General features: G+C 42.4%; 1 long non-coding RNA gene across 1 annotated transcript in view; it reads right to left on the bottom strand.

The window, feature by feature from the left end:
- The window catches only part of LOC141580732 (uncharacterized), a 40009-nt gene extending 24752 nt beyond the window's left edge, over positions 1-15257 (bottom strand). The window contains exons 1-2 of the long non-coding RNA XR_012513025.1: positions 14671-15257; positions 7949-8093 (exon numbers count right to left, since the gene is read on the bottom strand). This is a non-coding gene — a long non-coding RNA (uncharacterized LOC141580732). The remainder of the gene's footprint in view (positions 1-7948; positions 8094-14670) is intronic.
- Between the last annotated feature and the right edge of the window lie 8776 nt (positions 15258-24033).

Raw genomic sequence — 24033 nt, 5'->3', positions numbered from 1 at the left:
AAAGACATGGAATCAACCTAGGTGCCCATCAACAGTGGACTGAATAAAGAAAATGTGGTACATCTATGCCATGGAATACTACACAGCCATAAAGAAGAATGTCCTTTGTTAGCACTATGAATTCAGCTGGAAGCCATTGTCCTAAGTGAATTATCACAGGAACAGAAAACCAAATACCGCATGCTTATAAGTTCTCACTTATACGTGGGAGCTAAACATTGAGTACTCACAGACATAAAGATGGCAACAATAGACAATGGGACTACTAGAGGAGGGGGGGAAGAAAGGGTACAGGTTTGAAAAACAAACTATACAGTACTATGCTCACTGCCTAGGTGACAGAATCAAACCCCAATCTTCAGCATCACGCAATATACTCATGGAATACCTCCACATATACCCCTTGAATATAAAATGAAAGTTGAAATTACTTTTAAAAATTAAAATAAATAGGCAGGGCATGGTGGCTCACGCCTGTAATCCCAGTACTCTGGGAGGCCAAGTTCGGCAGATTACAAGGTCAGGAGTTCAAGACCAGCCTGGCCAGTATGGTGAAACCCCATCTCTACTAAAAATACAAAATTAGCCGGACTGGTGGCAGGCGCCTGTAGTCCCAGCTACTTGGGTGGCTGAGACAGGAGAATCGCTTGAACCCAGGAGGTAGAGGTTGCAATGAGCCAAGATCACGCTACTGCACTCCAGCCTGGGCAACAGAGCAAGACTTCATATCAAAAAAAAAAAAATTAATAAATAAATTACTGACATAAGAAGGCAAATAACTAAATAATACAACCAGGAAATTAGATTAAAATAAAGATAAATTGTGATGAGTGCCAGGTAGGGAATGAACAGAGTACAGAGTGAGAATAGCTGAAAGAGGTCAGTTGAGACAGCCTGAGAAGACGTCTGAACCTGGAGGGATGAAGCCAGCTGTGTGAAGAGGTGGGGGTGTCTCTCAGGGAGAGGGATGGATAGCAAGCATAGGGCCTGGAGGCAGGAAAGGCATGGTTTGTTAGGACCTGAGAAAAGGCCGGTGTGGCTGGAATGGGAAGGTCAGGAGGAGGGAGGGAAGGCAGGAGGAGCCAGGGCATGCCAGCCCATGGCAGGAAGGAACTGGAGTGTACTAACACAATGTGAAAAAGAACGTGCCAGCTTCTGGAACCATCCAAATGGAATGGGCTACTTTAGCAGATAGAGAAGCTCGCATCAGCCAAAACTCATCTCCACAGTTCCCCAAAGTGTGGTGCTAGAGCCTTTGTGCCTAGAGTTTGGCTTCGCATCTATTCTTATCACATTTCATCTGTTAGAGCCAAGCCCTCCCTCCAGCCTGAGGAGCTTTTTTCAGATAAGCATCCAATGTTCTCATCTGAAAGCCACAGTTAAAAATGTTGACTAGGACAGAGCTGACGGCAGAGCTCTTCCCAGCTGGCAGCTAAACCTGCCCTCCAGCAGAGGGTAGAGGCCATTATTAGGGATGTAAGTGAGGGACTCAGCCCTTACAGGATGAGCAGATGACCTTACAATCTCTGCTCTTTCTGACAGTTTATGAGATCTGTGGACTACATTACAAACGGCAGCACACTTTACGGTGTTAGTGGAAGTTTAGGGGATCTTGTCTTCATGAAGATTCATGAGGACGTAGATCTGGGAAAAGAAAATTTCTTTTCTCAGGAGTATTAAACTGGAACAACTTTTACTACAGATGATCAATATTTCTTTTTATGCCAACAGAATATCTCTGCATGGTTCCAGTGTACATGGTATCTTTTCAGCAATTGCTTTAGCATTTGGACCCTGAGAGATGTTATGAAGTACACAGGGCCACTCATCCACTCAGCACCTGAGGAGAAAGGTGTGTGATAACCGTTGTGTGTTGACTCCTTTTTAAACCTAGAAGCAGTTTATATTTTTCCTATGATTTGAATCTTCCCATTTAAGAACGCTGGGCTTGAAAGCTAACATTTGGAGGAAGCACTTCCCTTAAGCATTGAAGCACAGCAGGCAGAACCAATTCTTTTTGGAAACTTCAGAGCATCTAACAACAGCTCAGTATTTTTGCACTATGCCCAAAGTCCAGCTCCATTTCTATTGCCATGAACCATGGAGAGCTGGGAGTGTTTAGCTTTGACACCTTGTTCCCCTAAGTGCAGACGCTCACATGCTTAGGATTGTTTTTCATTTACAAGGTTAAAAAAATGGGATTCATCTTATAATAACATTAATTTTAAAAATATTTTTATTAGATTTTTTTAAATGTCATTTGAAAATATAGAAAAAATAGAGGAGGAAGCTGCTAAGTGTGCCCAGCAGTTCCACATCTGACCATGACAGAGCGAACACAGCCCTGCCTCAGAGCGGATTGCTGCGGCAAGTCAGAATTCTCACCTTCTATTACAGAAGAGGCCCAACTAAAAGAAACAGCAGGCCAGGCATGGCGGCTCACGCATATAATTCCGGCTACTAATTTTGAGGGCCCCGGGTGGGCAGGTTACTTGATGTCAGGAGTTCAAGACCAACCTAGCTAACATGGTGAAACCCCATCTCCACTAAAAATACAAGAATCAGCCACGCATGGTGGTGCAGGCCTGTAATCCCAGCTACTTGAGAGGCTGAGGCAAGAGAATCGATTGAACCCAGGAGCTGGAGGTTGCAGTGAGCCAAGATTGTGCCACTGCCCTCCAGCCTGGGTGACAAAGTAAGTCTCTGTTTCAAATCAAATAAACAAATACATAAAGGAGTGAATGAAGGAGGCAGCAATCCCAGCAAAAGAGCTTCAACAAAAGACCTTGGCGTTGCTTTCTTCTCTAGTATTAGATATGCCAGGAGATGCAGTTAGAGCCACTTCTACATGAGTTTATTTCTCAAAGTGTGGGCCCCAGATCACCTGCATAAGAATCATATGGGGTGGGACGGGGGATGGTTCTTTAAAGTAAAGATTCCTGGACTCTGTCCTGACCTAGTGCATGGAAATCTCTGAGGATGTGGCCCAGGCATTTGTTTTCCTTAATAAGTTGTCCACGTGATGACTTCAGACATGCTAAAGTTTGAGAATCACTCCAGCCATAGCTGTCTCCTCTCTAGTGGGCCACAGGTGCCACTGACCTCTCCCCCACCCACCACCCTCCCCCTACACACCAGGGGACTCTTTCTACACTAGCAACTTAAAGGCTTTTCTTGGATGGTCTTTTTGGTATATTTTTAGTCAAGTAATAAAAATAATGGCAAACAATTAGACAGCCTTTCCTGTGTGCTAGTCATCATTCCAAAACTTCTATTTTTATATTTACTGACTCTTATAATAACTTTATAAGGCAGGCTTATTATAATCCCCATTTGATAGAAGAGTGAATAAAAACACAGAGATGTTAAGTCACTGGCCCAACATCACACAGCCAGGATTCAATTCCAGGCTGAGTCTGGTTTCAAAGTCCACACTCTTGACCTACACAAACCTATTCCATACCTCAGCTTTCTGTAATGTGGCCCCAATCCCTGCGTCTCATTCATCTAGCAAACACCTCCTCGTCTTTGAAGACTAACAGCATTCCTGCCTCTGTGAAGCCTCTCCTTACCCCATGAGGTAGAGAGTCTCTTTCTACTGCATGTGAGAGGGGAGACGGAGACACAGGCAAGGGGTAAAGATAGAGAGGTAATAAGGGCCAGGCAGGTGGCAGAAAATGTCTTCAAGGATGAAAGTCAAAGCAAGGTGCATCGCTGGCAGCTGCTGCGCTAGTCCAGGCAAGAATGTGGGACCTCAGTGACAGATCACTGCAGCGATGTCCCTCTTGGCCCTACCCCTGACACTGTGACATATACCACTTGTCAGCATTTTCATTAAAACCACATTCTGGCTGGTCACAGTGGCTCACGGCTGAATCCCAGCACTTTGGGACGCCAAGGCGGGCGGATCACTTGAAGCCAGGAGTTCAAGACCAGCCTGGCCAACATGGTGTAACTCCATTTCCACTAAAAATACAAAATTTAGCCAGGTATGGTGGTGCGTGCCTATAATTCAGCTACTCAGGAGGCTGAGGCATGGGACTAGCTTGAGCCTGGGAGGCGGAGGTTGCGGTGAGCCGAAATCATGACACTGCACTCCAGCCTGGGCAACAGGGCAAGACTCCACCTCAAAACAAGACAAAACAAAGCAACCACATTCTTAGGTAAATGAAGGTAACCAAACATTGTAAGACTCATGGTCATTGAATGTACCTGGCAATCAAACCGTGAAAATACATGCCAGATTTCCTAGACGAGGTAAAATTTCCCCTTATTTGTTAATCAGCACAGGTCAGAGTAAAAGGCCCAAGAGAGGTTTCCGGGCCAATGTGCCAGTGACCACCTAAGGCAAGACCGAATCTTTCATCACTTTTCCAAGTTCTCAGGAAAATGTAGCAATTGATAGGTGTTTGTTGAATGAATAAATGAATTCTGTATGGCTGCGTGACATTTTCTGGTATCTCAGGAGAAACATCAGTGCTGGGGCAGCAAGCTTCCTGTCCTTCTCAAACTTTCCCTCCCTCCAAACCAGGAGTCCGGCATTGCTATGAAGGGACATTACCCTTCCTTCATAATTGGAGATGTGACATGATAATGTGTCATATTTATGTAAAGCTTTTACCCAATCAGACTGTAAATCCTTTTAAATGGTCTGCTCCATCTCACGATAGTGCTGGGAATTGGGCGTTATTACCATCCTCATTGTGTATGCAGAACCAGTTAGACCTGAAGGAAAGCTAATGACTTGCCCGAGGTCACCACATGTGATGCACCCAGGCAACTTCCGAAGCCGGCTTCCTAACTCACAGGCTGGTCAGTTTCATCGCGTGGTCCTTCCCGTGCTCTCTGGCTCCTAAGGCCATTTGTGGCAGTGAACATCTGCGAGCTGTGGTCACTTACGCGTTTCCTGGTATCTGATACCCTTTCCCTCCCCACCAAGTACATTTCCAGTGTGACAATTACTCCATCAGCTACTCCAAGCAGGAGGATTTGAAAGGAGGGCTGCTATTTTCCATGAGTGCAATTATTCATGTGCACAAATAATGGTGCACATAATTGGCTAATGGAGAGTGCAATCGGCCACATGTGGGCATAATTAGCCACTTGCCCCTCATTTGGAGGGTATAATTATCAAAGCAGGCAATTTTATATCTGGGGATAATTGTTCGTGAAGGAGAGAAAGACGGCTAGGAAATCCAGTCCTTAGTTACTTTTCATGTCTTTTTACTTCCAGAAAAGCATTTTAAGGTAAAGGTAACCTTCTGATTTAAGTTGCCCATTTGGATCCACCATCAGACCTAGTCATGGAGAAAAGGCAGAAAACGGAATATAGGAAAGAATGAGCCAGGGTCTTGTGGACCAAGCTGAAGCCTGAATCTTCCTCGCCAGAAAAACCCCAGCAACCAATTACCCTGGACGTGACGCCGAGGCCCACCTAGTGGTCAGCCATCTGCCTAGGCAGACAATAAAGCTCCATTTTTCTCCTTCTCCATTATTGTGTATCATTTTTGCTTTAGCAGTTTTAACATTTTCCTCACTTTGTGGTTTTATCATCTCAGAAATGCCAGTTGGCTTGGCACAGCAAGTGATTTTGTTCGCTGCTGGAAGTGGGTCATTTAGAATGCTTTAACAATACCTTTAACTAGTCATTCATCTGGGGATGTACACAGAATAATAAATCGAGAACACATCTCTTTGTGGTTGTTCCAAGACCTGAGATGGCAGAGATTTTACAGTCTCTGCTGTGCCCCCACTGCATTCTGGCTTCAGCAGCTCTGCAGAACTTTTCCCACTCTCCCACTCAATCACACAAAAATACACTTGCTAACAGCAGATCCTAAAAATACGTGTCACATGCAACCACAAGGGAAATTTTTTTAAACATGAATTTACTCTTTAGGAATATGCAAGCTGCATTTAAAAAAAAAAAAAAAAAAGGAACTCTGAATCTCCTATTACACTATCCCTCATTTCCAGCGGAGTATTATCTTCTAGGGGAGGGAAAACAGCACAGTGACTGGGAAGACAAGCTGTTTGGTATTAGAAGGACCCGAGTCCCTGGCTCAGCTCTGCCACTTGCCAATTGTGTAACCTTGAATAAGTTACCGAAACTTTCTGACCCAATTTCCCTATCTGTAAAATGGGTTGTTCTGAAGGTCAAAGGGAATACAGGTAAAGCACTTAATGCTGGGTGCATTGTAAGGACTCAGACAAGTGGGATCTATCATTAACATTAAGAACCTCATCTTTTTTGTTGTTTGTTTTGAGACGGAGTTACCCAGGCTGGAGTGCAACGGCATGATCTCAGCTCACTGCAACCTCCGCCTCCCCAGTTCAAGCGATTCTCCTGCCTCAGCCTCCTGAGTAGCTGGGATTACCGGCGCCTGCTACCACACCCGGCTAATTTTTGTATTTTTAGCACAGATGGCGGATTCACCATATTGGCCAAGCTGGTTTTGAGCTCCTGACCTTGTGATCCGCCCACCTCAGCCTCCCAAAGTGCTGGGATTACAGGTGTGAGCCATTGCACCTGGCCCAAGAGCCTCATCTTTTAATCTCTAGCATACCTTATCTGTACCAGGCACATGGCGCTCTAAAGTACCTGTGTACAGCCTTTATTCTCTTCACCAAGTGGAGAGAAATGTTGTCTTACACATCTTTATAATGCACATGGCAAAATGCCCATACAAAGTCTTCCATAATTGGCCATAAATGATGGTTCACAACATCATGTGACATCCCACACTGACATGTGCTGACCTCGAACACAATGTCACACTTGCTTCTATGGCTTCTGGACCTGAACTCCATCCTCCACCCTCTCCTCTGTGGTGACCCTCAGAAATTGGTTACAGGGGTGGGGGTTGGGGGATGGGGGGTGACTTTCTAATCTCTGTTTTCGCCTCTTCAGCTTCATGACCTCTGCAGTAACCTCTACTTCAGCCATCTCAGCACAGACATCCGCTAGACTTCATCGTCACTCAGACCTGAGGCACCTTGAAATCTTGAGTTATCTTTGACCTTGTTGATTTTACCTTCTTTACCTTTCACCTTGCCTGGGAGCAAATGTGCCCATCTCCTTCCAACCCTGCTTTCAGTGACTGCACATTTATAGCTTGAAACTGATCACAGTGGGAGTATTTGCACCACAGAAATAAGCAAATATGACAAATCAGGGTGTCCCCTCACACACACCCCGCCCCCCTCCCCACTGCCAGGAGAGTCAGCTGTTAACCATTTTCTAGGACAATACTGCATGTATTCATATGTGCCTCTATCATAACCCTCATCCCTACATACCTAACCATTCTCCATCATCCCCTGTTGATTTCATTTACCTTCCTAGTCCTCCAGTGTCAGCTCTTACTATACTTAATACACGTCATATGTTCCTCAGTCCCATGCCCTTTAATGGCCAACTGATACTTCTTTTCTAGTTTACACTTATGGGTAACCCCCGTGTCCTCTTCCTCTATCCATCTTTCCTCCCATTACCGTCTCTCATCGACTTCTAATCAAGTGCCCACTGTTAATATTCTGAACCTTCAGCTCCTGGTGCCTGCACAGTGGGCAATGTTTTAAATAGGATAGACTCCACTCTGTCCATATTTATTGTCCAGATACTCACATTATCTCTAAGAGAGAGAGGGAGAGGGAGGGAGAGAGATTGTATTTGTATGCAGGTCTTTTAATGGCTAGCCTATTCCGTCCCTTTTTAAACCCAGGTTTAATACTAATGTAACCCTTCAGTCAGTGAGTTACATGTGGCATTTAATGCTTTTTTTTCACTCATTTCAAAGTGGAATTCTTCACTGTGCGACACCACACGACCCCCTTAACGTATCTCAGCCTTGAAGTGTTTACTAAAGTTGATATTGCTCTTCCCTGAAAGAAGCAAGTCGTAAATACTGTCTTGTTTAAAATTAAAAATCGACAGCGAAGTGCTTACCACAAGAGGAAGGTAGGAATGTTTCTCAAGGTTGTCTCTAACGCAGCTGCAATTGACCGTCCACGTTTCTTGAACTTCAGTTCAATGAACTGAATGTTCATTGAACCCAGGCTGGAGTTGGAGGAGGCAGAGGAAAGAAGCCAGCCTGAGGGAAGAAGAAAGGTTAAAGAGAGACAGGAAGGAAGAAGGCATAAAAGAAAATAAAAAAGGATTATTATGTAGGGCACTGCACACTACTCTCTTTGACTGCTCTGCACATGGGCAGAGACTGCAAACTGATCTGAGAACCTTTGCCTCATACAATCCTCTTGGAAATTTGAGAGATTTTACACTAACTGAGATTCCTGGCTTTTTCTGAGAAACCTTCAGTACTGGCTACACCGGCCTGCAGTTCTACATGAGAACACAGTTGGCTGGAAATGAGTAGCAGCTGTCCTTTAATACAGGCGTGCACTCCCCAGCTGGAAACCCACTCACCCGTAATTGTTTTCCACCCAGCTAGAATCATTCACTTATATTGTCAGCTGGGCCTCTGCAGGCATCTGAGTTTGTGACTTCTAGGCTTCAGGAAGCCCTGGAGCTTACCCACATTTCTAAAATTTTCCAAAGTGATGGTTTATAGGAGACAGTGGAATCTCATGATTTTATTCATCTCTGAACTGCTGTAGTGCCTTATACAAAGTAGATGCTCAGTTAACTAGAACCAAGTGCTCACTGAATTGGATGAGTTTAGCATCTGAGCAGATATAGGCTCTAGGTGGACTTGCAGAAGCTCGGATGCACCACTGTTGCTGATAGGTGAACAGCGGAATGACATTTTAGGCTCTGTCCTCTGGGTAATGGTCTTTGAAAAGAAATCCCATTTAGCTACGTGTTTGGGACACTGGTCCCTTGAAGGGAGCAAGTTAGAACCAGCACATTAGGGAAACTCCTTTTACAGGGCAGATTTATTATTGGATCAAAATTTTAGTGCTTAAAAAAAGGACCAGAGCCCTAGTCATTTCATCCTGGTTAAGATACTTTACTACTGTGGGCCTCAGTTTCCTCATTAGAAAAACAAGTGTTTATTGGTAGAGTGAATGTTCTACAGGATTCCATTCTGGCTTCCTCCAGAAGAGGGGGTTGGTAAAATCCAGTTATATCAGCATCTTCACAGCAACTATCTTTATAATTAGGCTTGTTCATGACTTGAGAATAATTTTTTTTAATTTCTAAATTCCAACTAAAATAATCAACTTTGCTCTTCTGATGCAGAAAGAAGTGGGAGATTTCAAGAAGGTCAGTTTCTCGCCCTCTTGGCTTGTTCTTTGTAACACCTGCCGAGTTAGGGCTCTGTGAGACTGTTGTCTTCTGAGCCATTTCCTTCAGCCTAGGCATAGAAGTGCAAGTCCTGTGTGGAGATTAATGAAGACCTGTGTTACAACACCTTCAAAGCATCTGCCTGCTAAGTCATGCACTGGCTAATTAGAGCGGAACAAAACCGATGACTTTCCTTTTTGGTTGAAAATTAAAAACCAAGAAGCTGTTTCTCTTTCTTTTGATGTGACCTGACACCCCTGTGCATATGAAGCATCTCCTGTATTGAAATGAAGGATAAAGAAAATACCAAGGTGCTAATTGAATTCATGTCTCCTCCTCTCCCAGAAGCCAGAAAAACAGAACTAACAAAGCAGTTTCAGTTCTTAGAATCTAAATAACCCAAATGGGTCTCTTCTCAAATGAAAATCTTTTGAAAACATCTGCAACTGTTGCCAATCAGATCTGATTTTGTGTACAAATTCGGTGTATTGTTCTGTACAAACTGTTTCTAGGGAGACAATTCCTAAAAAAAGAAGCAAGAATATTATTTTAGCAAATAATTTGTTTATCACATAGCCAATGACATAAAATCTGTGAGGGCTTAATTAAAAATTGCCGGAAACTCTTGTGTCAAGTAAAAATAAGTGAACAAAGATGAATTTCTTAAATGAAGACTACAGCTCATTAAGACAATTTCAAAGTGTGTGTGTGTGTGTGTGTGTGTGTGTGTGTGTGTGTGATGGAGTTTTGCTCTCTCCAGACTGGAGTGCAGTGGCACCATCTCAGGTCACTGCAACCTCCACTTCCCAGGTTCAAACAATTCTCCTGCCTCAGCCTCCTAAGCAGTTGGGACTGCAGGTGCATGCCACCATGTCTGGCTAACTTTTTGTATTTTTAGTAGAGACGGGGTTTCATCATGTTGGCCAGGTTGGTCTCGAACTCCTGACCTCAGGTGACCCACCCGCCTGAGCCTCCCAAATGTTGGGATTCTAGGCATGAGCCACTGTGTGCAGCCCATTTCAAAGCTCTTGAATAATTTAAGTGCATTAGTTTAAAAATCTTTTGAAATAGTTGTAATAAGTAACTCCTAAATCTTCAACAGCAGCTACTACTTGTGGAATCCTTATTTCATATCAGACACATCTTCAACAGTTTTCATAGGTTTATTCCTCCTTGAAGCCATCATTATTCCATCTTACATATGCAGAAAGAGAGGTTAAGAGAGGCCAAGTCATTTAAGGCCATTCAGTAAGTGGCAGCATTGAGATTTGACTCCATCAAAGTCTATCAAATAGCAGACAGATTTAAAGCCCCATGTTGTCTCTTTAAATAATAAAAACATTCAAGATTATGAATTTGACAATAAGTACAGTTTTGACTACATCCCATACATTAAAAAATTCACTATTCTTGTTATTTTCCTAATTGCTTATTATAGTTTTTATTTTTTTCTATTCAGATGTATGTCTTGAGGTCTTCAATTTTTTAAATATGTGTCTATAAGTTGTTATGGTATAAAGTTGTTATTGTTTTATTTATCATATGTGTCTTGACTATTTCCTTCTACTTCTGAATATTTCCTGTCAAAAATCTGCTCTCCCTCGTTTCACATTCTGCCATTTTTGTTTCATTCTGGACAAGAGAACTAACAAAGGGCAGTAAATAATTAAGAGATGCTGAAAGGGTGTGAGGTTTAAATAGACTAAGAAATGAAGAAAACTGGTGTTTGTGTGGGTAAGGAAATTTACAAAATAACATAAAATAAAACATTTTCGAGGAAGTAGCATAGTAAGGTTTTAAGAATTTCCAGGTTTTCTAGTAGCTCTTAGTAGCTATTTGTAAAAAATACTATAGCATTTTATTTATATATTCATGTGTTTAATTGCAAAAAACAGTATCATGCTTTTTCAATCAAATCCATATCAAATCCTTGGAAGAACAACTGTTTAAACAAAGTTAGTGAGCGTTCTCCATTGCCACTATGAACACTATTGCCGAATTGTATGCATTTTTGCACTTGCCCGTTTGCCTTTCTGTCTCTCTACTTACCCAGTGAGCAACTTAAGGAAAGCTACAACGTCTCATGTAGCCTCATGGCCCCTGCGCCTAGCACAGTGCTCAACACATAGTCGACACTTGGTAAATCTCTTCGACTGAATAAAGCCTTTTCCTGGAAATTCCTATTGAGCACTGTATTGGACTCCATGGGCTGGTATTCTTCAAGGTCCAGCACAAGTGTCTAGGTCTTTCTAGACTCCATGTGTTAAGCTGTGAGCATTCCTTGCAGACCTGAGACCGGGAGATGTGTCAGTTTCCCTAGCCCTGGCCTGAACTACTTCCAGTTTCCTCCTCCTCTCCATCAATATCCTGTAAAGCCCATGCACAATGGTGCATAAATTATAGTACCAACTGTCTAGCTGCTCTGAAGACATCCTAAATGAGGGAATCTTGAACACTGAGTAAGGTGACAAGTTAGAAGCAAGATGTCAAAGGTGGGGAGGTAGGCAGGAGGCAGTCAATTAAAAACAGAGCTTGAAAACTTTCTGTAGATTGGCCAATTATGTTGAAAGGCAGTGGTAATCTTCGCCGTGTAAGTTAGCAGATGAGAAAATGGAGACGGAGGGTATAAAGATCTGTTTAAAAACCTTTAGTGCAAAGGGAAAGATAAAAATAGGATGTTAGCTAGTAGGAAAAACCAGGTCAAGGAAGATTTTTGTTTTTGGCTTTTGTTTTAAGATGCTTGGTAATGACGCAGTAGACAAAATCTGGAGCAAAAAGAAGCTAAAGCCCCTCACCTTCAGAACTCACATTTAAAGAAGGCCATAATAATTTTAAAAGTGATTTGAAGTCAGCCATGACATAACCTTCAAAGATTATAAGAACTCAGAAGGAGAAGCAGAGGCCTTAGAGAATGTGACTCTACAACTAAATGTCACTTTGACAGCTTTTTTCTTGGAGGTACATTTAAGATTATTTGAGTTGTCATTTTCTCTAGGAAGACTTCACTTTAATTATACAAATATTGAATATTTTTCAAGATAAAAATAGTAAAGAGTCTGCTTTGAAGTCTTCAGCCTTCAAACACTATTATGTGAAATCCTCATTGGAGAAACAGTGAGAAATATGGAAGTAAGTGCAATCAGGCCTCATCAATGAGGAACTGTGAATGTTAATGGTGTGGTTTTACCACAAACCTTTTAAAGGGCCAACGGAGAGGCTTTATTATTTCAAATATCACAGATCTAAGGGTTCCCTAAGGGAAATAGTGATAAATATTGGTAAAATGCCTATAAAGACAGCAAGGCAAAAATAAGCCAAAAGTTTGAACTGGCCATTTAAAAGCTGCCTAACCTTTCATTTAATTGCCTTTTTGCCGGAAACCAGAAATGAGATTTAAAAGCCAAGTGTGATGGGTTCTCTCGAACATGCTCTGAAATATCTGCTGTAAGGGGATTTAAAGTGCAATTGCTTTGCTCTCAGCTTGAGTGCAACCAACTGGGGAAAAATTGAATTTTGGTCTGCTGGTGGATTGTGGCCATGTGCATCTCTAGGAAGGGGTGGAGGTAGAAAGGGAGGGAGGTCCCCAGGGGTGCAGCTGTGTGATGAGCAGCTTGGAATAGCAGACAGAGCAAGCACGTGCACCTCAATGCTGTCCTTTCCATCATGGAGTGGAGTGATCCCGCATAAGTTACCAAACCTTCCTGAGCCTCATTTCCCTAGTCTGTAAGATGATTATAGTAATATTTAACTTTGAAACCTATAGTTAGGATTAAAAGACAGAATTTATTCACTCAACAAATATTTGTTGGATACCACTACATGCCAGGCTCTGGGAATACAGCAGTGAACAAAATAGGCTGACATTTTAGTGTGGAAGACAGAAACAACATAAGTCAGTATCATCCCCTTCTCACATGATATTGACATGAGACTCCATCTCAAAAAAAAAAAGGAGAGAGACACAGAGACATGGAGACACGAGGGGAATACACTATGAAACAAGGCAGATGTTGAAGTGCTGCAAGCCAAGGGATGCCAGTGGTTGCCAGCAAACCACCAGATGCTAGGAAGAAGAAGGAAGGATTCTCTCCTACAGATTTCAGAGGGAGCATGGCCCTGGCAGCACCTTGACTTTGGACTTCCAGCCATCAGAAATGTGAGAGAATTCATGTCTGTTTTTCGCTACCTGGTTTGTGGTCCTCTGTATGACAGCCCTGGGATACACTTGGGTTTTAAATCCAGGGTCCTTCTAGAAGTGAAGGCACTCCACCCCTGCTCCCTAAGACAGGAGTCCCCCACTCCCTGGCCACGGACCAATACCAGTCTGTGACCTGTGAGGAACTGGGCCCCACAGCAGGAGGTGAGTGGCAGGCAAGCAAGCAAAGCTTCATCTGTATTGATAGCCACTCTGCTCCCATCGCTTGCATTACTGCGTGAGCTCTGCCTCCTGTCAGATCAGTGGCGGCACTGGATTCTCATAGGCGTGCAAATCCTGTTGTGATCTGCACATGAGGGATCTAGGTTGCATGCTCCTTATGAGAATCAAATGCCTGATGATCTGTCACTGTGCCCTAGTTCCCCAGATAGAACTGTCTAGTTGCAGTAAAACAAACTCAGGACTCTCACTGATTCTACATTATGTTGAGTTGTATAATTATTTCCTTGTACATTACAATGTATTAACAATAGCAATAAAGTGCACAATAAATGTGCTTGACGCATCCCAAAGCCATGTCCCCCACCCTCTGTCACTGATCCATGAAAAAATTGTCTTCCACAAAACCTGTCCCTGGGGCCAAAAAGGTAGGGGACCACTGCCCTAAGATTCTAAATGACCCCTGCAGTTGATAAAAAAAAAAATCCTTGAAATAAAATTTTCTGAAGAAAGAGAATATCCAGAATGGCAACCCAGCTTGTGTACAGCTCTGGAGGAGAATCGGTTCAGTGAGCATGTGGCCCAAGCTGGAAGCTTCCATAGATTCAGCCACTTCAATGCAGTGGAGCTACTATGGGAGAAAAGGGCTGATGGACACAGGAACTAAAAAGGGTTTCCCAGGACTCATAATCAGTACTCTCTGCAGCTCTACCAGTTGTTTATGGCTTGGGTTTATTCTGATTATTCAATGCCCATGCCATACCAATATTGAAATGGTTTGCTATTAGGCCTGCTGTAACTTACAAGTTAGACATGGAACACAAATGCTGCCCAAGGAGGAAACTGATCCAGCAAGAATACTACAGTGGAGTGAACAAATGAGGTGGACTGCATGTTTATGTCCCCCTAGAATCATATGTTGAAATCCTAACCTTCAAGGTGATGGTATTGGGAGATGATGCCTTTGGGAGGTGATTAAGTCCTAGGGACAGAGTCCTCAAAAATGAGATTATTTCCCTTATTTAAAAAACCCAGGGAAGGCTCTTACCGCTTCTGCCATGTGCAGAGGGAAAGGTCTTCAGCCATCTATGAGCAAGCGGGCCTTCACCAGACACCAAATCTGCCAATGTCTTAATCTTTGACTTCCCAGCCTTCAGAACTGTCAGAAATAAATTTCTGTTATTTATAAGCCACCCTGTCTGTGGAACTTTGTTAGAGCAGCGGAATGGACTAACACAGGAATCTGAAGCTCTACAGAGGACCGATTTTCAGCAGTGACAGCATGAAGGTGATAGTGGCTCCTGTTCTTTCTCTCCTTGATAGAAATAAGACTGTTACCTTATGGACCAGGTAAGTGCCTAGATTGAGAAAAGGAAGTTCTCAGGAAGATATTGGACTTCTTGCTAATGAGGAAAAGTGGGAATTCAAACAATTAATGAGAAAAATCAGAGAGATTCTGTTCTATTTGTAACCTACGTTGAAAAAGCAGGTGAAAGTGGCAAACAGAACACAGTGAACAAAACTATCTACGTGCTTGGCTGCAAAGGATGAAGTGTTCAGGAATTATAGATGAGAAAATCTATTATTGGAAGATTAAAAAGATATTTTCTGAAACCCATACTCCAGTTTGTTGAACCAAATCTGAGTGGACTTCAAATGAAATCTGCTTTCTACATAAGCAAAGCTATTACTCAGAATCAACCAAGAGCAAAAGAGCCACCTTACAGCAATGGAAACTGGTCAGCTGTTTCCACATCGAACTAAATTCAGAAAAATATCCATTTTCTCAGCAACAGCTTGTCATCAGCTTTAAGTTCTGCTTGGAAAAAGCCAAGTGATGCTTCTCAGTCCAACATTACGTAGATATGACATGGATGCTGTAGCCACTTTTCCATGAACAAAACAAGCCAGTAAAAGTATGATTAAAGGAGTCATTTGCATCACTTGAGTACTCTGGATTGGCATGGCAGTACTCACCTATCCATGCCACAGGTTTTAGCTGGGTCCTTGGTGGGATCTGTGGGTGCCATGTTTGAACACAATGATAAGCACTCAGCAAGTGCTCGAAGAACACTTAACATTGATGTTATTGAACGCGGAGAGGGAACCTTAAAGGTGCTGTGGAAATCCTAAGGGTGGTGGGAAATCACTACGATTTTCCTATGCACAAGGAAAGATCGTAACTTTAGGAAGAGTGACGAAAGGTGAAAAGGCACCAACTGGGAATCCAAATCCTCCAGTCAGGACCTTGTGAGTTATGCTCCATTTCTTTGCTGTGCCCTTGTTTGAGGTAAAGTTAATGACCCAAGTTTTTCATCTGTATAATGAGCATAGCAGCCCTTCTTGTCTCCAGAATACTGGAAGCCTTAATGAGTTACTGTCTTTCATGTGAATTCATCAAAATAAAGGTGCAAAAAAGTGAACAATAGACAAAGTGAAGAAGGGTTATTACTCCCCATTTCTACCTCCTTGGATACTGCCAAATAAATAAGATAATTTGCTTTTTTCTAAGTATTATTCTTGTATTCCCCGGCCTTTTCCTAATTTCTCATTCTTTTCTCTTGATCTCTTTTACATGAACACACACACACACACACAACTGACTATAAATTTTTTTTTTTCTCATTTTGACAGAAACTCATAGTGACTCCCTCCAGAGTGAGACCACAGGAAAACAGATTTGGTTAGGCATTCAACAGCTGTCTAGCCATTGCTTTCTATAGATAAGGTACTGTGTTCATTACTATGTGATGGGCAGATCCTTCATGAATAGCTTGGTACATTCTTGCTCTATTAATTTTTTTAACTTATTTTTATTTTTTGAGACAGAGTCTCATTCTGTTGCCCTGGTGGGAGCGCAGTGGCACAATCTCAGCTCACTGCAACCTCCGTCTCCCAGGTTAAAGTGATTCTCCTGCCTCGGCCTCCTGAGTATCTGGGACTACAGGTATGCATCACCAGGCCCAGCTAATGTTTGTATTTTTCATAGAGATGGAGTTTCACCATGTTGGCCAGGCTGGTCTTGGGCTCCTGACTTCACGTGATCCACCTGCCTTGGCCTCCCAAAGTGCTGGGATTACGGACATGAACCATCATGCCAACCTCTTGCTCTATTAGTTCCCACAAGAACTTACTGTTGAAAGAGAATGGCACCTTCCTTTCTTCCTTCTCTTTTTCCTACTCTCTTGACATGTGATGCCTGCTACCATGGGTGGAAGCTTCCTAAAGCCCTCACGTGAAGCAGATGCAGGCACGATGCTTCTTACATAACCTGCAGAACTGTGGGCCAAATAAACCTCTTTTCTTTATAAATTCCCCAGTCCCAGGTATACCTACAAACAGACTAAGACACTATGAAAGATAGAAAGATGTTTAGAGCATCATTTTTGCCTTTAAGGAGTCTAAAACCCTTGGGGGCACATGAGACATGAACACAAATAATGAAAAGCAAGCATGTGTGCAATAAATACCAAAAAGATTTGTGAAAATGAGTTCTTAGACTTTTAGGAAGAGGAAAGCTCTTTTTGAAATGGAATGGAGGTGCCGAACTTTAAGCTAGGTTTTTAAAGTTGGATATAGAATCCAACTCAAGACGACGAGTACAGGACATTCCAGAAAATGGTTTTTGTTGTTGTTGTTGTTGTTGTTGTTGTTGTTGTTTTTTGACAGGAAAGCAAAAATCTTTATTTAGATAGAGAAAGGTAATGATGTGAGCAAAGGCATGGCAAGGTGGCAAACCTGATTTCCACTGATGACCACTAGTAGTCTAATTTGATTAAAAAGTGGGTTGTCTCAAGAAGAGAAAATCAAACACCACATGTTCTCATAGGTGGGTGTTGAAAAATGAGAACACATGGACACAGCAAGGGGAGCATCACACACTGGGATCTGTTGGGGTGGGGACTAGGGAAGGGACAGTGGGGGGTAGGGAAGTTGAGGAGGAATAACATGGGGAGAAATGCCAGATATAGGTGATGGGGGGATGGAGGCAGCAAACCACCTTGCCATGTAGGTACCTATGCAACAATCCTGCATGATCTGCACATGTACCCCAGAACCTAAAGTACAATAAAAATATATATAAAGTGGGTTGTCTGTAGTTGGCTGGTAGTATATCTAGCTAAAATGTCAATTAAGGTTTGATTAAAGAAGCCATTAAATGTCTAGCTGATGCTGAAGTAGTAGTTTTAAACCTTTTTGTTTTTTAAAAATTATGATGCAGCCTGGGCGTGGTGGCTCATACCTGTAATCCCAGCACTTTGGGAGGCCGAGGCCATCGGATTGCCCAAGCTCAGGAGTTCAGGACTAACCTAGGCACCATGGTGAAACCTTGTCTCTACTAAAATACAAAAAACTTTAGCCAGGTGTGGCGGCATATGCCTGTAATCTCAGCTATTTGGGAGGCTGAGGCAGGAGAATCGCTTGAACCCAGGAGGCAGAGACTGCAGTGAGCTGAGATTGTGCCACAGCCCTCCAGCCTGGGTGACAGAGGGAGACTGTCTCAAAAAAAAAAAAATTATTATGCAATGGGAGCACAACTGCTCTGGCTAAAATGCTTCCTCTCATCATACTCACATACTCTGATGCTCTTAAGGAGTTTCATGGAACCCTAGGACTCTACAGAGAACTCTGCTAAAAAATGCATTCTTTTCTCCCTCCCCCCAACCCCGAGATAGGACCTTGTTCTGTCACCCAGGATGGCACCCAGTTTGTGCCATTATAGCTCACTGCAGCCTCGAACTCCTGGGCTTGAGGGATCCTGCCACAGCCTCCTGAGTAGCTGTGACTACAGGCATGCACACTAAGCTTGACTAATTTTGTGGGTTTTTTGGTAGAGATTGTGTCTTTCTATACTGCCTACCTTGTCTCAAACTCCTGGCCTCAGCTTCCCAGAGTGTTGGGATTACAGGGTTGAGCCACCACACCTAGCCAAGAAATGTATTTTGTATAGGCAAGGTGCAGCCATTAAATGTTTTTCATTGTTGTTTTGTTTTGAGACAGACTCTTGCTCTGTCACCCAGGCTGAAGTGCAGCAGTGTGACCTTGGCTCACTACAAACTCCATCTCCCAGGTTCAAGCGATTCTCCTGCCTCAGCCTCCTGAGTAGCTGAGGACCACAGGCAAATGTTACTGCAACTGGTTAATTTTTAATTTTTAAATTTTTTTTGTAGAGACAGGGTTTTGCCATGTTGGCCAGGCTGGTGTGGAACTCCTGACCTCAAGTGTTCCACCCCACCTTGGCCTCCCAAAATGCTGGATTACAAGTGTGAGCCACTGCACCTGGCATATTAAATATTTTTAAGCTTGGCAATGACAAAATTAGATACGTGGCATTGACAGCACTATTGAACTAATTGGCAAGAGACAAACTAAAGACAGAAAAACAAAAAAAGAAAAATACACTGACCAATTGTTTAGTATTTAGTAGGCACTGAGTAAACACAGTTGTTCCTCCATAACCACAGGGAATTGGTCCCAGGATGCCCCACGAACGAATACCTTCACAGCTGCTCAAGTCCCTTGTATAAAACGGGGTACTTTAAATCATTTCTAGATTTTAAGATCTATATACTGCCATGTAAATGCCGTAGTTACTATACTGTATTGTTTAAGGAATAAAGACAAGAAAAAAATTTGTTCATATTCAGTACAGATGTTTTTTCTTCAAATATTTTCTATCTACAGTTGGTTGAATCCAGGGATGCAGAACCCACAGAAACAAAGAGCCGACTGCTGTTGCTGGATAAACGATAATAGCAGGGAGGAAATATGAAAAGGTATTATCAAGGAATTATTGATAACACTTGCTACTAATTGATTATTGGAGACCAGAGACAGGTTGTGGTGAGAAATTTAAGGTTTGAAGTCTGGGCTCCTGGGAGAAGGGCAGGAGCACTAATAGGAAATAAGAAAAGCTTAAGAGGAGCTGATTTGATGGGAAATATTGTGTGTTAGATATTTAGCAGGTTAAATGCATTGGAGAGATATTCAATTGGAAATGTCTAGGGACATTTGGAAATGGGAGACTAGAACTTGAAAGACCAGAGTTATTGACACAGATACAATAATGTAATCAAGACCCATGAGTGGATGAGAAGGCATAGTGAAGTCAAAGAGGTGAGGCAGATTCCGGGAAACAAGGACATTTGGGGGACAGGATGGGGAAGGGAAGTGAAAAAGATAGTGGAATGTTTAGAGAGGAAAAAGAAAACCATGATCGTTAGTCATAAAAACCAAGTGAGAGACACTTTAAAGGAGGTAGTGACCAACGCAGTCAATGGCTTCAAAGGCATAAGAAGAAACGGAATTGAGAAAAGGTGACTATATTTTGGACTTATCAGCTACCCTCAAAAGAGCAGTTTCAAGTAGTAAGGAAAAAAAGAGGTCTGGTTATACCAGTTTGAGGAATAAAAAGATGAGGAAGAGACGGAAATAATGATATAGGGCAGGTGATACCTTTGGGTGGGCCCAGCAAGTCTCATCTTGAATTGTAGCTCCCATAATCCCCATGTGCTGTGGGAGGGACCCGGGGGGAGATCACTGAACCATGGGGGCAGTTTACCCCATATTGTTCTTGTGGTAGTCTCACAAGATCTGATGGTTTTATAAGGGGAAACCCCTTTCACTTGGGTCTCATTCTCTCTTGCCTGCTGTCAGGTAAGACCAGCCTTTCGCCTTTCACCCTGATTGTGAGTCTTCCCAGCCACGTGGAACTGTGAGTCCATTAAACCTTTCTCTTTACAAATTACCCAGTCTTGGGTATATCTTCATCAGCAGTATTAAAAAAGACTGATACATCAAGCTTTCAAGAATTCCAGCAATAAGCAGAACAAGGGAATCAAGCAGTGACTAGACTGCAGGAAATTTTTGGATTTTTTAAGGCCCGAAAGAATCCCAAGCATGTTTCTAGGCAAATAGACAAAGAAGACAGAGTCAACAGGAAAAAAAAAAAAAAAAAAAAAAAAAAAAAAAAAAAAAATGATGGTGAAAAAAAATTAGTCAAGTTAGATTTTCTAAGTGATCAAAGCCGTACTTATCAAAGGTGAAGATATGCTCAGCGAAAACAGAGTGCCTGAAATTTGAACATAAGCCTCGTAAATGGACAATTATTGCATACAAGGCTGTGGCTTAAAAAGTCCCATCAACTATGCTTTACCTGGAAAAATGTTCCTGTGTACCCAATTCATCATCTGGCAGGAGGCTAAGCAGCAGTTCTTTCAGTCAGCACCGAAACAGAGCTTATTACCTTGAAACACTGTTATGGGCCATCGTAACATTAGGCTGTTTGTATAAGTGATTGAAAATATTGAGCTGTAATTTCAAGGAAATTATGCTAAAGTCCTCAGGCTCTGCAGAAAGTAGAATACAACTCAGTCCAGCCAAGAGGAGCCTAAGCAGACAACTAAATGAAAACTGAATGTGGTATATGGTTTCCTGAATGGGTTCCCGGAACTGAAAAATGACAGTAGGCAAAAACTAGGAAAATCTGCATAAAGCATGAACTTTAGTAATAATAGTGTCTCAATATTAGCCCATTGATTGTTTTCTTTTCTTTTCTTTTTTTTTTTTTTTTTTTTTTTGCGGGGGAGAGTTGGATTTTCACTCTGTCGCCCAGGCTGGAGTGCAGTGGTGTGATCTCAGCTCACTGCAACCTCTGCCTTTCTGGATCAAGCAATTCTTGTGTCTCAGCCTCATGAGTAGCTGGGAATACAGGTGACTAGAACCATACCTGGGTAAACTTTTTGTATTTTTAGCACAGATGGGGTTTACCATGTTGACCAGGCTAGTCTCGAACTCCCAACCTCAAGTAATTCACCCACCTCTGCCTCCCAAAGTGCTGGGATTAGGGGCCTGAGACACTGTGCCCTGCCAGCCCTGGCTCATTAATTGTAACAAACGTACTGAACTAATGTAAAATGTTAATCATTGCAGAAATGAACGTAAGATGTTAATAATTGCAGAAATTGCAGAAACTGAGGTATATGGGAACTCTCTGTATTATCCTTTCAAACTTTCTGTAAATCTAAACATTTTCTAAAAAAAAAATAATAATACAGTCTGTTAAAAACAACAACAAAAAATGAACTTGAAAAGCCCAATCCTGGCAACAGAGCATAGAAACTACACCTGAACTCCAGCCATTTTCATTCTGTAAGCAAGTAGTGTAAAACTGTGTGGACTACCCAGAGAAGAGGATTTTGACTAGCAGCCGGTGTGCTTCTTGATACCATCTTTCTCTGGCTTGAGACTTGCTTATTAAAGTGAGATGTGATCACACTCTGTTTTGGCTACTGGGAAATGCAGAATCCGAGCTGTGGCCCACTTTTGGCAATGTTGATAGTGCATGCACTCACTTAGTGCAGTAATTGGATGCATGGGCTTCTGGAGCCAATGATTAGGTTCAAATCCCGGCTCCACCAGGGTAGCTATGGAATCAGCCCAGTTACTCAGCCTCTCTGGCTCTATTCCTTATCTGTAAAATGGAGATGATAATAGTGCCTGCCTCAGATGGTTCCTTGAGAATGAAATGAGGTAATATACATAAAGCGCTGAGAACGGGCTCCCAGTAAGAACTCAGCAAATGTTGGCTATTTATTTGGGGTGTTTCATGTATGAGTCTTATCCCTTGTGTTATTCATTTACCAGTCCTCATTTTTTTTTTTTTTTTGCCTGTGTCCCAATTTCCTCCTTTCTAGGCTCTGTTTCCTTTATTTTGTCCTTTTGATATACATTGTGAAGCCATTTTGAGTCTTTAACCGTGCTAATCTTCCCTTGACTAACTGACAATCAATTGTATAACTATTAACACTTTCTTATTTGTAGTTTTTAAAGCACAAAAACATACACATCTTATGCATGGCTGGTGTTAGGATGTGATTCTGGACCCTGAGGTTTACAATTGCATTTTAATATAATTTTAAAGTGTGTGTGTGTTTGTATTTTCTCAAAGAAACTTAAAATCAGCCCATTGCAGAAAATAGTTAACATCAGCAAAATGTATTATTTTGCTAGGCTAAGCCAAGATCATTTTGATATGCCCAAAAGTTTCCACATAAACTATATCTCTTGCTTCAATAAGCAAGTTCAATCATAAAACTCCACACAGGTATAGTTTACTAATTTTGGTGTTAATGGATGTCAGAGGCAGCTCAACTTTAATTGTAACCCCTATGCAAAGAACTGCCATCTCCTGGTGTTTCAGGTGTAAGGGTTCCCCCCCCCCCTTTTTTTTTTTTTGAGACAAAGTCTCACTCTGTCACCAGGCTGGAGTGCAGTGTTGCAATCTCGGCTCACTGCAACCTCCACCTCCCGAGTTTAAGCGATTCTCCTGGCTCAGCTTCCCAAGTAGCTGGGACTACAGGTGCATGCCACCACACCCAGCTAATTTTTTGTATTTTTAGTAGAGATGGGTTTTCACCATGTTGACTAGGATGGTCTTGATCTCATGACCTCGTGACCCATCTGCCTCAGCCTCCCAAAGTGCTGGGATTACAGGTGTGAGCCACCATGCCCAGCCAAGGGTTCACTTTTACAGGCCGACAGGACTAGGCTGCTTGTTTTTTAAATCGGAGAGACTTCTACATTGAGTGGGGAGAATGAGTTCATCATTTTATAAGCCAAGTCCCATATTAATGCTCCTTCAGGGAATCAATGCAAAATTTCTGGACATAAATAATTTTTAGAATAATTTTTAAATGCTTTGAAAAACTGGGTATGTTTTATATTCTTGCATCTTTATTTGATTGGTGGCATGACTGGTTCCAGCAGATATCCTTAGAAAATTTTTTTTAGATGTAGTTAGCATACACAGAAACCTTTTAGCCATCTCCAATTCATTTAGTATAAGAAATGAGCTGCCAGGCACACTAGCTAACACCTGTAATCCTAGCACTTTGAGAGGCCAAGGTGGGTGGACTGCCTGAGTCCTGGAGTTCAAGACCAGCCCAGGCAACATGACGAGATCCCATTTCTACTAAAAATGCAAAAAAAATAAAAAATAAAAAAAATACGCCAGGTATGGTGGCTCATGCATGTAATCCCAGCACTTTGGGAGGCTGAGGTGGGCAGATCATGAGATCAGGAGTTTGAGACCAGCCTGACCAACATGGTGAAACTTCGTCTCTACTAAAAATACAAAAATTAGTTGGGCATGGTGGTTCAGCTACTCAGGAGGCTGAGGCAGGAGAATTGCTTGAACCTGGGAGGTAGAGGTTGAGGTGAGCTGAGATCATGCCACTGCACTCCAGCCTGGGTGACAGAGCAAGATTCTATCTCAAAAAAAAAAAAAAAAGCTAAAAAATTAGCCAGAGGTGGTAGCATGCACCTGTGGTCCCAGCTAGTTGGGAGACTGAGGTGAGAGAATCGCCTGAGCCCAGGAGATCAAGGTGGCAGTGGGCAGAGATCGGGTTGC

The sequence above is a fragment of the Saimiri boliviensis genome, chromosome 12, assembly GCF_048565385.1.
Source record: "Saimiri boliviensis isolate mSaiBol1 chromosome 12, mSaiBol1.pri, whole genome shotgun sequence".
Taxonomy (NCBI): domain Eukaryota; kingdom Metazoa; phylum Chordata; class Mammalia; order Primates; family Cebidae; genus Saimiri; species Saimiri boliviensis.
The sequence above is the reverse complement of the archived record's forward strand: the minus strand, read 5'-3'. Positions and strand labels throughout refer to the sequence as shown.